General features: G+C 34.9%; 1 protein-coding gene across 8 annotated transcripts in view; it reads left to right on the forward strand.

Moving 5' to 3' along the window:
- Positions 1-13,255, forward strand: part of STXBP5 (syntaxin binding protein 5) — a 132,559-nt gene that overhangs the window by 62,337 nt on the left and 56,967 nt on the right. The gene's annotated exons all lie outside the window — the stretch shown is intronic.

The raw sequence follows: 13,255 nt of genomic DNA on the forward strand, positions 1-13,255 counted from the left end.
TCGATTCCTGGTCAGGGCACATGCCTGGGTTGTGCGCTTGATCCCCAGTAGGGGGCGTGCAGGAGGCAGCTGATCAATGACTCTCATCATTGATGTTTCTCTCTCTCTCCCTCTCCCTTCCTCTCTCTGAAATCAGTAATGACATATTTTTTAAAAAATTAAATCTCATCATAAAAATATTTGCCAATTCCAAAGATAAGTACGGTTTAATACTATAAAGGAAGTTATTTGTATTTGAAGAAGTTGATTTCCTTTCTGTATGAATTAGATATACCAATTAAATGTTTTTCACACTTTATATATCTTGCATATATTTTTTTGTATGCACCAAAACATATTTTAAAATATAACTTAGGGGGGGAAAATTAATTTTTTTTAATTCCACATCTTTTTAAACTTTAAAGGAATTTTTTTATTTATGTTCTAGTTTCCCAGAAAAATTGTGTGGTTTTACTTACATAGCTATGTAAGAGAGTGAACTTATATAGTATATATAATCCAGTGGGTCTCAAATGTAGTTCCTAGGTTGATATTTTTTCCCCTCGATCCTCTTTAGCCTTCCTTTGGGATCCGTCAGATACACTGTGTTATGACAATAGGTTGAATGCACTTCAAGAGAAGTAGCTTTGGTTTCATTGACTATGGCATCCCTTACTGTGTGACCTTTGGCACAGAGTTATTTGACTTCTTTGTGCTTCAGTTTCCTCATTGATGACATAAATGTGATAATAGGTCAAAAGGTTGTTGTGATGAATTGAGAAATAATTGTGAATTTAAAATATTTTACAATGCATGCCTGGTACATAATAAACTTTATAAATGATTGCCTTCATTTTTATTTGGAAACCTACTACCAATTTTTTTTTTATTTGCTATATTTGTTCAATGGCAAAGTAATGTAAATAGTAAAAGTATGGCAGAGGGGAAAAATGGGGATGAAACCAAAAAGAATCTGTATTTATAATACAATGTAAAATGAATTGTTTAACATTTAAACTAACAGTCCTAATTATCTTCTGAATTATCTGTTCATTTGAACAGATATTGATTGGCAACAAAGGCAAAAGTCAAGGGAAGATTTTTTTTTTCTCCATTCTTTGTTCCCATTTTCACTCCTGTATAATGGTAAGATAAATTTATGAGTTCCTGGTTTCTTCCAGGATGGCAGCAATACTTTTCCTTTTATAGGATAAGAAATGGAAAAAAAAAAAATCTAGCTGTTGTATGCATTTGTAGATTCTGTAAAATAGATCAGTAGGATCACCCTTTTATATAACAGTCTTCTCCAGCTTTCCAATTTCTTTTCCACCTTAGGACATTCATAAGTTAAATGGGTTCCTTTCTCTCTGTGGCCTCTTTCCTTGACATAGGTCCCTAGAATTCTAATGTGTAGCCAATGTTGAGAAACTACTGCACTACACCCTCCCACCTAGAGCAGAATTACCTTCAGTTAAGTAAGCTAGACAGCTCTAGCCTTTTCCCTTTTTCTAGCAAGTGTCTTGGGCAGATGCCGACAGAAGGAGTGTTCTATTGGTTCCTGTTGACAAATTACTAAAGTTTATTAGAAGAGCCATCCTTCTCTCCTCAGGATCTTCTACATTTTCTTCTCTTTACCTAGAAATCATTCTAGGCACGATTCCCTTGTCCTTTAGAGCTCAGCATAAATATCACAACTTTAAGGATGTCTGGGCCACATTAACTAGGTTGGGTCCCCCAGGAGTATATGCTCAAAGCATGCTTTATTTTCCTTTCTAGAACTTACACTTGTCATTAATAATGAAATTATTTGTTTAATGTATATCTTCAGCTTGTCACATAACTGTCTTCTAATTGTCCAGTTCCTAGCACAGAGTTACTGAATGTGAGAAAAACATAGCCATAACAAATTAGCTGTCACCTGTTAATGATAAAAGCATAGTTTAACTCTGAGGCACAGGTAAACTCAGACCAAAAAAATGTAATCAAGATATGTAACTGTCATTTTCTAATAAAACATGTATTATACTAGAAGAGATCAGACATAGGGAACAGTGACAATATCATTAATATAGCATTTTAATAATAGCACCATTATTAAAGATATGGCAATATTCTTTACATGGCCAGTTCTTTTAAAAAGGTCAGAAGTTAAATGTTAATTCTGTTGAAGTTGTTTCTTTGAAAAATGCATGTGACTCCAGTGTGAAGTCCAGTAGGAAATGGTGCTGGAGAATTAAGTGATTAAGAGAGTTGAACCCTGGAGCTGGACCGCCTGGGTCTGAATCCTGCCTCAGCTCTTCAGTCATTGTGCATTCTTGGGAAATCAGCTGAGCTTCTGTGCCTGTTTATTCTTTTGTAAGATGAGAACAGTAGTATCTACCTCACAGAATTATTATAAAGAGAAAATAAATTTATATAAAGCACTTGGAACATACTCTTTAAGCCAGTTGTCTCACAAATCAGTTGTTTCAAAGTAGCATTTGATAACCTCTAACAAAACTCTAAAATATAGTTATTCTCTGATTTTGCATTCACAAAGCAGGTGTCTGAGTGGCAAGGTTGACCAGACTATAATAATTAAAGAACCTCACTAATATTCTTCCCTAGTTTGAGAACCACTTGGTTTAGGGCAGTGATTTTATTTTATTTTTTTTAGACATTAGGCAACGGTGGTCTGTTAGTGAGTTGTGAAAATAATTTTGTTGATTGTGACCATTGATTTTTAACATAGACTAGAATAGGAAATAGCAGAGTGCACTTTCCATTTTAAGGGAAAGGATTGGTTCATGAAACTTTTGATCAGTTGTATACATTTATGTATCTGTATATTGTATTATGAAGTAAAATGCACTGCTTACAATGAGTAATAATTATAATATTTGAAAACACCTGATGAGTGGAAATAACTTAGACTTTGGGTTCAAATCCCAGTTCTGCCACTCACTGTGCTGAGCAAGTTGTTTAACCTCACTGACCATCTCTCCTTATCTCAGTGATACAGGGATAGTAATTCCAACTTCATAACATTGTTCTGAAGAACTAAAAGAAATGTTGTGTGTTTGGCACATGGTAGGTGTTTGATTAAATTCTAGTTCCTTTTCTCCTCTGTTTCTACACTTTCTTTTCACTAGTGGACCACATAAGAAATTGTAGGCAGGCCAAATTTTCAACAAGAAGCAACCCTGGATGGGTTCAAGTTTTCAAACAGGTACTCCATTGAACACCTGGAGCTCTGCACTACAGATCATTAGAAGAGTCAGTTTCCCTTAGGAAATGGACACCATTAGAGAATCACCAGTTTTGGGGGAAGCATCTCTGTTAGGGAACCTAAAAGTGTATATAATCATAATTAATTTGGCAGTTTAGTCACATTTGGAGAATCATAACTAAGGTTAATTTATCCCCTTTCATCATCACACCTACTATGGCAAACTTTTTCTGTATGCAGCCAGAGAGTAAATATTTTAGGCTTTGCAGGCCATATGAGTCTCTGTTGCAACTATTCAACTCTGCCATTGTAGCTGAATAGCAGCTATAGGCAGCTCATAAATGAATGAGTGCATGCAACTGTGTTCCAATAAAACTTTATTTATAGACACTGAAATTGAATTTGATATAATTTTCATGTGTCATGAAATACTATTCTTTTGTGAATTTTTTCAACTGTTTAAAAATGAAAAAACATTCTTAGTTTGCAGACCATATGGAAACAAGTAGCAGGCTGTAGTCGAACCTTGAAATGTACACGCACATGATATATGTATTTAAGTTTATCTTTAAGGAAAACTTTGAGGATTTTTGTATTTCCCCCACCTTCTCTGGTACCAGAATGTGTTTTCAGGTGGTTTAGAAGGTAAGGTGATTTATTTTATTTTATTTTTTTCATCACCATTTATCCCCTCTATGCCCTCTCCCCTCCCCCCCACAATCACCACACTGTTTTCTTACGTTTTAATTTTATATGGGAACTAAAAGCTGTAGGTAGATTGCCTATATAAGAATATGAAGAAACACAGACTAAAAAGTCAGGGCACATTTGTGATATTTTGGTTCTGAAAATATCTAATTCTATTTTAATAACACCAACAAACTTGCTACCACTGAGTTTTCTCTATTATTCCTGGGGCCTTGTTTCCAATGGAAGAATCCTAACTTTCCAAAGTCCCAAAGCAAACACCCTTCTGCACAAAGATTATTGTTGTGACAGATGAGGACCTTGAAGCAGAGAGGTTGAATAACTTGCCCAAGGTCGTACAGCTCATAAGCTGAAGAGCCCAGATTTAATTAAGTCTTTGCTCTTAACCACACTACACTTCCTTTTTAATGAAACCTACTCTCTGTTCACATTAGCCACCAATCCCCAAGATTATACTTATACCCACAAATCCCCCAGCAACAATTGCTCTACTAAATTACCTGCTAAAAAACTGCAGATGAAGAAACTTTTTTTCAGTTCATTCCCAGTTGACCATTGAGAACAATGTTTTGGACTCACAGGTTTAGTAAGTCTTTACATCAGTAAATATGTTTGTTTTGTCTTCCTCTTATCATACATGGAGCCTCTGCTCTCCTCTGTTCTCTTGCCACCGATGCATTAGAGTCAGCAAATGTTTCATATTCATTCTCTCTCCTTTGTTCTAATTCTTGCTAAGTCATACAAGGAGAGAAACTCATTTGGACACCATGCCTGCTTTCAGAAGCAAAAGCAATTTCCTTTTGTATTGTCTTAGCAATTCTCATATCCTTACTTGTGACAAAAATAGCACCTTATATCTTGAACTCCAGACTTTTACTTACTTAGATGGCTTGGTTTAAAATATTAGTAGGTGAAGTGAACGTCCATTATTTGATTACTATATGCCAGGTATTCTGCTATGCAATTTGAATGCATTATCTGTCATAATTCCCATAACCACACTGTGGAATGGGTACTTTATTGTCTCCATATAGATATTGAATCAGAGAGAGCTTAAGTTAAATTAACTTGCCCTAAGAATTCACAGAGCTGGAATATGAGCCCAGGTTGTCTCCAGAGTTGGAGTTCTTAATCAGTATGCCGAGTATTCTCACAGAAAGTGTGGGCTAGGATAGAACTGTCCTAATAATTCACAAGTCACTCACTTTGCAGAGAACTGGACTCACTTTTAAACTTCCTAATTTATCAGATCATCTTTAACATTAATCAAATCATACTCAGTATATGTAATCCCACTATTGTGAACTGAGAGACCTGTCTATGCTTTTAACAGGCTGGATAATTTAATGCAAGTAATCCTAGCCACCCAGAGGACTAGAGACCTTCATAGATCACTTCTAGGGTACAAATTTAATTCTAAATTGATAAAGTCTAGATTAGATTTTGTGGAATCTCATTAGGTCATGGTACTTGGTCTTAACAACTATTTAGGAAACATCCACAGGAAGATTTATATATAATTGCCCCTAATGGGGGAAGACCTCTTTGAGTACATAGACTCTTAAAATTTCAAAGGCCTCATCAGATAACCTTCCCTGCTTTCATGTTAATTTTACTATGTTAGTCAGAAAGTTTCAGTCTTAAATTGGCTAATTCTCATTTTATCACTATCTACAGAGACAGTCATTCTTAAGATCCTCCCAGATTTTCCTTTACTATCTTCATTCTCTCAAAACTAGATCGTTTTCTCCCAGCCTTACTCTTCAAACCTCATACCTAACCAGGATAAGTTGTTATTCACTTTCCTTATTTTAAGATAACATTCGACTTGGAATGGATAACTTTTATGGTATAATTCACATAACTAGAAAACAGACTAGGCTGAGAGCTGTCTTCTGACTTTAGAATACCTCATTTAGTACCTGTATCAGTATATGGTATTTATTGAGTTTTGTCCATTGCTTCTTATTAGTTTAAAGTGCCAAGATCCCTCTATTTTTAAGCTTTCCCCTATAGTAGTTTTTTAATTCATTACTGCTAAATTAAAACTGACATGACATTTAATTAAGTCTACTGATATAAAAATTCTTGGTGAGCTCATTGGCAAGTTTCACTTGTTAACTTTGTTTGAAAGTAAACTATTGAGCCCAGGAAGAACATTCAACCAGTAGTGGTTGCTAAAATGGGGTGATGTTCCTTAAGTGTAAGAAAAGTGAGCACATACAGAATGGTTCTCTGATAGTTCAGAACCCTTTAGAATCAAGGCTCCCGGAACTGGTATTTTATCCTGCAAGATGCCAAAATAACGAGGTAGAAAGGAGGACTGGAAGGTTCTGAACAGGAAAAAAAGGGAGCACAGGATATCATGTCCTTGAAGTGCTTATAGAGAGTAAGTTAAGCACTGTTATAGAAAGATTGATTAGAAGATAATAGAAGAGTAGGAGATATGTATTACAGGGAGAATTAATTTGTAAGAGTACTTTATTAGCAGCATTTCAAATGAGAGCCAGGATGTAGGGCAGTAACAGAAAGGAAAAGAAGTGAATTCACAATAGCAAATACTGGTTTAGAACGTGTATTCAGTGCATTCAGCATTAGATGTAAGTAGCAATTATGTGTCACAAGAAGAGTAGGACACAGATTTTTGTTTTTACTTTAAATTAAGGAAGACTTCCATATTACTAATGGCAGAAAAGAAAGCTGTTGGCATAGGAGACATTGTAAATGAAACGGGAATAATTTTGTGAGAAAGTTTTTGAGTGAATTTCTTACAATGATTAGATAGTACTGATAGAGAAGATAACTTTCTTTTTTAAATACTGAAAGCATTGTCATGTGATTATATGATCCAGATACATTCTTCTAGAAACATTTATGGCCAGAATCAAAAGTCTTGGGGTTAAGATAAGTTTTGTATTGTGAAATGGAACATTGAAGTAGGTGACTAAGATGGTGAGAATAAAATGTATAGAGGGGAGCATGCTGGCTGAAGGGTGGAGTGAAGTGGGAGGACTTAAAGAATGGAAAATGAGATTCTTGACCCCTGCTGCAATGAGCAGCACTTAGTATAAATGCTTGTTGAATGGGCGAGTCATAAGAATATTCTAACTTAATTTATATAGTTATTCTTGAGTGGCCTAGGAAACAGAAAATTCTTCAGCATAAAGTACATTTCAGCAGTACTTGAACATAGAGTGTAATGACAAATATGGAAATATCTTTAAAAATTGGCACACTATTTTCATTTCAGAGGGAAAATGTATTCATTTAAAAATGTGTAATTTGTTCACAATTAGTCTCAATTTTAACCAACATTAATATTTTACTCTCTGGACTGTTTTTGGAAGTATCTAGGTATTTTTTAAAAGTTATAACATTTAATAAAATCCTGAGCATATTACGTTTAATTTCACCATACTAAGACAATTTTTTTCATTTGTTCATTTTCCCTGAGTTTTTTTTTCTGCTACATACCCACTTTCACTTGATTATATTCCTAGAACATACTCAGTTTGGTATTTTTTTTACATAACATTTTTAAAGTATTACTAGTTTTTACCAGTTTTTTTCAATAGTTCTAAGGTCTGTGTACTTTAATATTGTAGGTTAAAATGTAGTAGTGAAAATACCCTTTTTATTTATTTACTTTTTAGATATATCTTTATTGATTTCAGAGAGAGGAAAAGAGAGAGAGAGAGAGAGAGAGAGAGAGAGAGAGAGAGAGAGAGAGAAAGAAACATCAATGATGAGAGAGTCATTGATCGGCTGCCTCCTGCACTCCCCCGACTGGGATCGACCCCGCAACCCGGGCATGTGCCCTGACAGGGAATCAAACCCCGATCGCCTGGATCCTGGGTCGACGCTCAACCGCTGAGCTACGCCCGGCAGGGCAACATACCCTTTTTATAGGTAGCACAGTAGTACACATCTTCTGTTCAATTATTTCTTTACAAAAATTTCCAGTTGTGAAATTCTGAAGATAAAAGATTTTTATGAATCTTGACAAATTGTCACATTACTTTTTGAAAATATATGTGGATACTTTAAATAACTGAGTATAAAATAAAAACGGATTTCACCAGTTTTATCAACGTGGGATGATTTTTGTTTTGTTTTACTCACTAATCTTAAAAACCAGCATTTATGTTTTAGAATTATCTTAATTTCTGTAGCCATAATGTGAACTCCTGAATGACTGCTCTTATTGGAAGGGCAACCTGCTGTGATAATAGGGGATTGATGTTAAATTTGCTTGTATCTGCACACAAAGCAGCACTGATTCATAGAAACTTCCCAATTTAATTTTTTGCAGTCATCCATCCAGCTAAGTATTGATGTTTTGGCAGAAACCAGAAATTATGTGTATGCTTTTCTGTACCCCTCTATCTAGAAACTTTCTTATGAGTGTAACAAAATTAATGTTAGTGATTGATACTCACTTGGTACAGTGCTTCCATTTCTAAAATCCTAAATAGAATTAAAAACCTTGTAGTTTTTAAATGTGTATTATTTGTAAAAGGGCACGGCTTTATTTCAAAGCTAATCGTTTTCAAAATTGTTCCTTAGTTGATAAGGCTATTCAGATATGCCCTGCTTATTCTGCCTCTAATTTATTCATCCTAGTTTTCCTGCGACTGAAGTTTATCCTGAGCTTTCCTACAATTTCTTCTTTTAGAACCATCATCTAAATTGGTTCTCTGGCACATCTTTAAAGCTTTGTGGATTATTCAGGCTACTCTAAGGATAGATTTCTCATCATTATCCACCCTAACCTACATTTTTTTCCATCTCTAAAAATGCTTTTACTTATGATCTGTACATAAACCGAATACTTTATCTTAGTTATGGTTCACTGTTTAGTACCTCTACTTGGCTGCTTATAACATATGTTAATATCATCTTGTATGATTTAGATTATGTCTTTCTAGTGAGTAGGGGTCAAATTCATGTAAGAACTTGTCTGGATTTGTGCACATTTAGTTTTGTCCAAAACATCCATGGAGACATTTGGTCCACGCCAGAAAGTCCTTGATATTTGGTCATGTTTGGTCCCTTCTAAAATGTTTATTGAGAAATTTGGTCCATGATTTGTTAACAAGGGTTGTTATGGCTAATATAGCCACAACACAATTGTTGGATCAATAAAACATGATAGTATTTTTAATGTATTAATTCTGTAAGCCAAAAGTGTAAGTAAACGTTATGGGCTATTTGAACCCTGGAGGATATTTCTAAGTCTGGATGTTTTTGACAGGATCAGGTATCAAGGACCTTTTGGTTTTGATGTGGATCAAATGTCTCCATGGATGTTTTTGACAGGACCAAATATCCTGCAAGGCCTTGTCTGCAGTAAATGAGTTTGAAAAATGTTCTCTCATAGGTAAACTTTGAAATTATACTTGTAACACACAAACCTCATATGCAGTCTATTTAATCACAAATTAATTCCACATGGCAATGACTGTATTGAGATTTTAGATTTCTTTTGAAACAATGCCTAATCATTACATAGTTAAATTCTCTTATTTTTATTGATACTTGAAAGAACCCAAAATAATGGATTAATATGAATTACTGTTTTGTCCTTATAAATGTCATGCATCTAAACAACCTGCATATTAACATTATAATACATCGAAATCCAAAAGCATAATTTTTGTGGAATTTTTATGGTTAGGATAGGTCTACCAAACTCTCTTTATCTTACCAACCAGTAAGCAGTAGATTTAGTGGTACTTAAAATGTATATTTGACCAACACTTTTTGGGATACTTAGCTAAGGCAAGGGAGTGCAGAGGTAAAATGTACATTCTGTGTCCTGAAGTAGCTCACGATACAAAGGGAAAGTAGACAAACAATGACAACTAATTGTTGTAGGTTCTGGAAAGAGGTATGCAGAGGTGTTTAGGAACATAGGAAGGGGCACCCAACTCATTCAGGGTGCATGGGTCAGAAAAGATTTTTTTGAGGAGGTAATGATTAGACTCAGTTTTAAAGGAGGAATAGGAATTACCCCAACAGAAAATGAGGGGAAGTTTGTCTCAGACAGTGAACAATTTGTACAAATGCTATTGTAATAATATAAGCTGCAGGTTATTAAGGCCATAACTAAAGTAATTTTGAAGATGGAATGGAAGAGACAGGTTCTTGGGACCCTCATAGAGTAAATAGGATGTGTCTCTTAAGATTTGGGGTCATGTTATATATTACTGTGTATTACTTCACTTGCTGTGTTGCAGCCATGCTGGCTTTTTATTCCTCAGATATACCAAGCTCATTTCTGACAGGATCTTTGCAGGGATTATTCCTCTGCCTGGAATGTGTGTCCTCCCCAACCCCAAGGTCTTTGAGCAGCTGGCTCCACTTTATTCTGGTCCCAGCTCGTCTGTCATCACTACAGGGGCATTTCCTGACCACTCTAAATTACAGTTAGCCCTCTAGCCCCTCCTCCACACTCATCCATCTTTTTTTATTCTTAATATTTATTAGAATGTGTTTACTGTTTGTCTAGACTAGACATGAGAGCTCTGTTTTATTCTCAGGGCATACAGGTGCTCCAACAATATTTGAGTGAATGAATGGGTAGTGTTATGGAACAGAGTTGAGCAACTTGGTAATATGAATGGCTTTGTGGGTAGAAGTGCCTCCTTTAAGTACAGAATGCTTCTTGAAGAAACACAACTTCAGCCAAAGCTATTGTCAGTCAGTTTAGGGAGGTTCATCAGAAGAAGGAAGTATATATACTTCCCTGAAGTGTCTAACCTCTTAAAAATTGATTACAAAATGTCCAAACTAAGAACTTTCTAACTTGGATGTCTTCAAAAATGAAGGGCTTGGGTAGCACCCTACATCATTAAAAGGACTTCTACTTAAATTCTACTTAAAATAGTGGAATACAATTATATTACCTCTAGACTTTATTATAACACCAAAAAGACTAATCTTTCACTTAAAAAAAGAAAATAGATTCTCTACTTTCATAGTTCACATATTATCCTCGACACAATCTCCATCCCTAGAACATTTAATATAATTCCACATGCCAATAAAGACTGAATTACATAATTCTACTGTTTAGTGTTAAGATATTTAACTTTATTTTATTTATGACTAATTTCTTCTTTAAAAATATTTACTTTACGAATATTTACTCTTCAGGGTTTGGGGCATGAACCCAAATGAAGAAAATGAAAGAAAAAACAGCTTCTGGGATCTATAGGTTAGGTGATTGCTGCCTTGTAAAACTTAGATGATTCTTTTAAAAACAGCATATAAAACAAGGAAAAGAAAAAATATACATATTGCTGGATTGGGAAAACGTTATTATGAAAAGAATGTTACCTTGGTATACCTTTCAAACTACTTCTTATCCATGTTTTTATTGTGTGCCTTTTTCTCCTAAATTTAGTAAAGAAGTTCAGCCAGTTATAAGGCTGTTGAACACTTAGTTGCCTCCTGAGAGTAAACTTACCTGATTGCTATGGTGTTACTTTAATACCATGTTAATAGTTTAACTGCCTAGTAACTGGTCATGTACCTGGCAATATCTACCCAGTATCTCCGTGGAAACTTTATTCTTTAATGTTTAACTCAGCACCTCCCTATTCATGGTTCTTATATCAATAATACTTATTTTTTTAAGTTGACTATATCCAAAAATATACTTATTAGACTATCCTTGAAATATTACATATAAAATACCCAGCCCAGGCTTCCCACTGTATTAAAGTTTAAATTGTTGGACTCTTCACCCTTCTTCATAGTGTTTTATATTCAGTTGTATGCTGTATTTCAAAGTACAGAAGAGAGAAGATATATTATATTCATTATGTGTGATAAAAAGTGGAACAGAGTTAAATATTCTTTGCTGGCCACAGTTGTCATACTGATCACAGTATGCTAAGAGATTGAAATAATGTATGGGTGTAGTTCTATTTGGTACAAAAGTTTAAGCTCTGATTACTGTCACTTAGTTGGGGGGAAAGATTACCCAAATTAGTTTAGTGGTGAAAGATCTATATGGCAAAGCTAGACAGTGTTTAGGGTAACCGACATGTCTATTAATTTATTCACCTATGAGGCACTATTTTGGATACAGCAATGAACAAAACAGGCAAAACCCCTTGCCCTCGTGGAGCTTACATTTTTCATGAGATGAGCAATAAGCAAAATAAATAAATTAGTTTTAGCAGTGAATGCTGTGAAAAAATAATAAAGCAAAGGAAGCTAACAGGGATACATGAGGGTACAGCTTTAAATAAGAAAATAGACACAAACACACATATACACAATACATTATGTATTTTAAATAGGTAAAATGTTTAAATATAAAAATCAATTGAGCCCTAGCTGGTTTGGCTCAGTGGTTAGAGTGCTGGCCCGCAGACTGAAAGTCCCGGGGTCAATTCCAGCCAAGGGCACACACCTTGGTTGCACGCACGGTCCCTCGCCCCTGTTGGCGCGCAAGCAGGAGGCAGCCAATCGATGGGTCTCTCTTGCATTGATGTTTCCCTCTCTCCCTCTCTCTCTCTCTCCCTTCCACTCTGAAAAGCAATGGGAAAAAAATTCTCAGGTGAGAATAAAACACACAATTGAGTTATTTGACCGAGTATTTACATTACTTATAAATTACACACCTGTACCACTACTACTCTTAGGTAAATTTTAGTGGATTTTATTTATTTTAGATAAAAATCAATATAATTTAGAGGTTTTAATTTTTTCCCCTCCACATATCACAAGAAAGGAACCTTTCACAATGGGTGATAATGATTATTGTATGATTACAATAACAATAGGTAATTCTTACTGAGGGCATACTGTGTGCCAGGCATTAATCCCAATGCTTTACATATATTAATTAATTCAATAATTGTCTGAGGTTACTCATCACTATCTCCATTTTGTAGATGCAGAAGCTAGGCACAGAGAAGTTAAGTACCTTGTCCAAGATCACACAGAAAGTAAAACAAGGGCTGAGGTTAAAAATGCAGGCACATTAGTTTCAGAAGTAGCACTTTTAACTATTACATTTTATTACATACTGCTTTTGCTAGATGTGAAGAGGAAGCAGATAGACTACTGGCATAGAGTAAGCATTAAGAAACTACCTAAAAATCATAAATTAAGAGATTTAAGACAATCATATACATAACATTTTAAATCACCTGTCTAATGTACTATAACTTCCCCCACCAACAACTGAAAACACATAAAGCAGATCAAGAGCTAATTTCCTTACAATGCAGAGGCCTCTTACAAACCAGTTAGAAAAGGACCCTTTTCCAAAGACATGAGCAAAAAACACGAATAGGCAAGTTGAAGATAAAGAAATGCACACAGACCAAATTTGAAAAGACA

This window comes from Miniopterus schreibersii (genome assembly GCF_964146895.1).
Source record: "Miniopterus schreibersii genome assembly, chromosome: 6".
Lineage (NCBI taxonomy): Eukaryota > Metazoa > Chordata > Mammalia > Chiroptera > Miniopteridae > Miniopterus > Miniopterus schreibersii.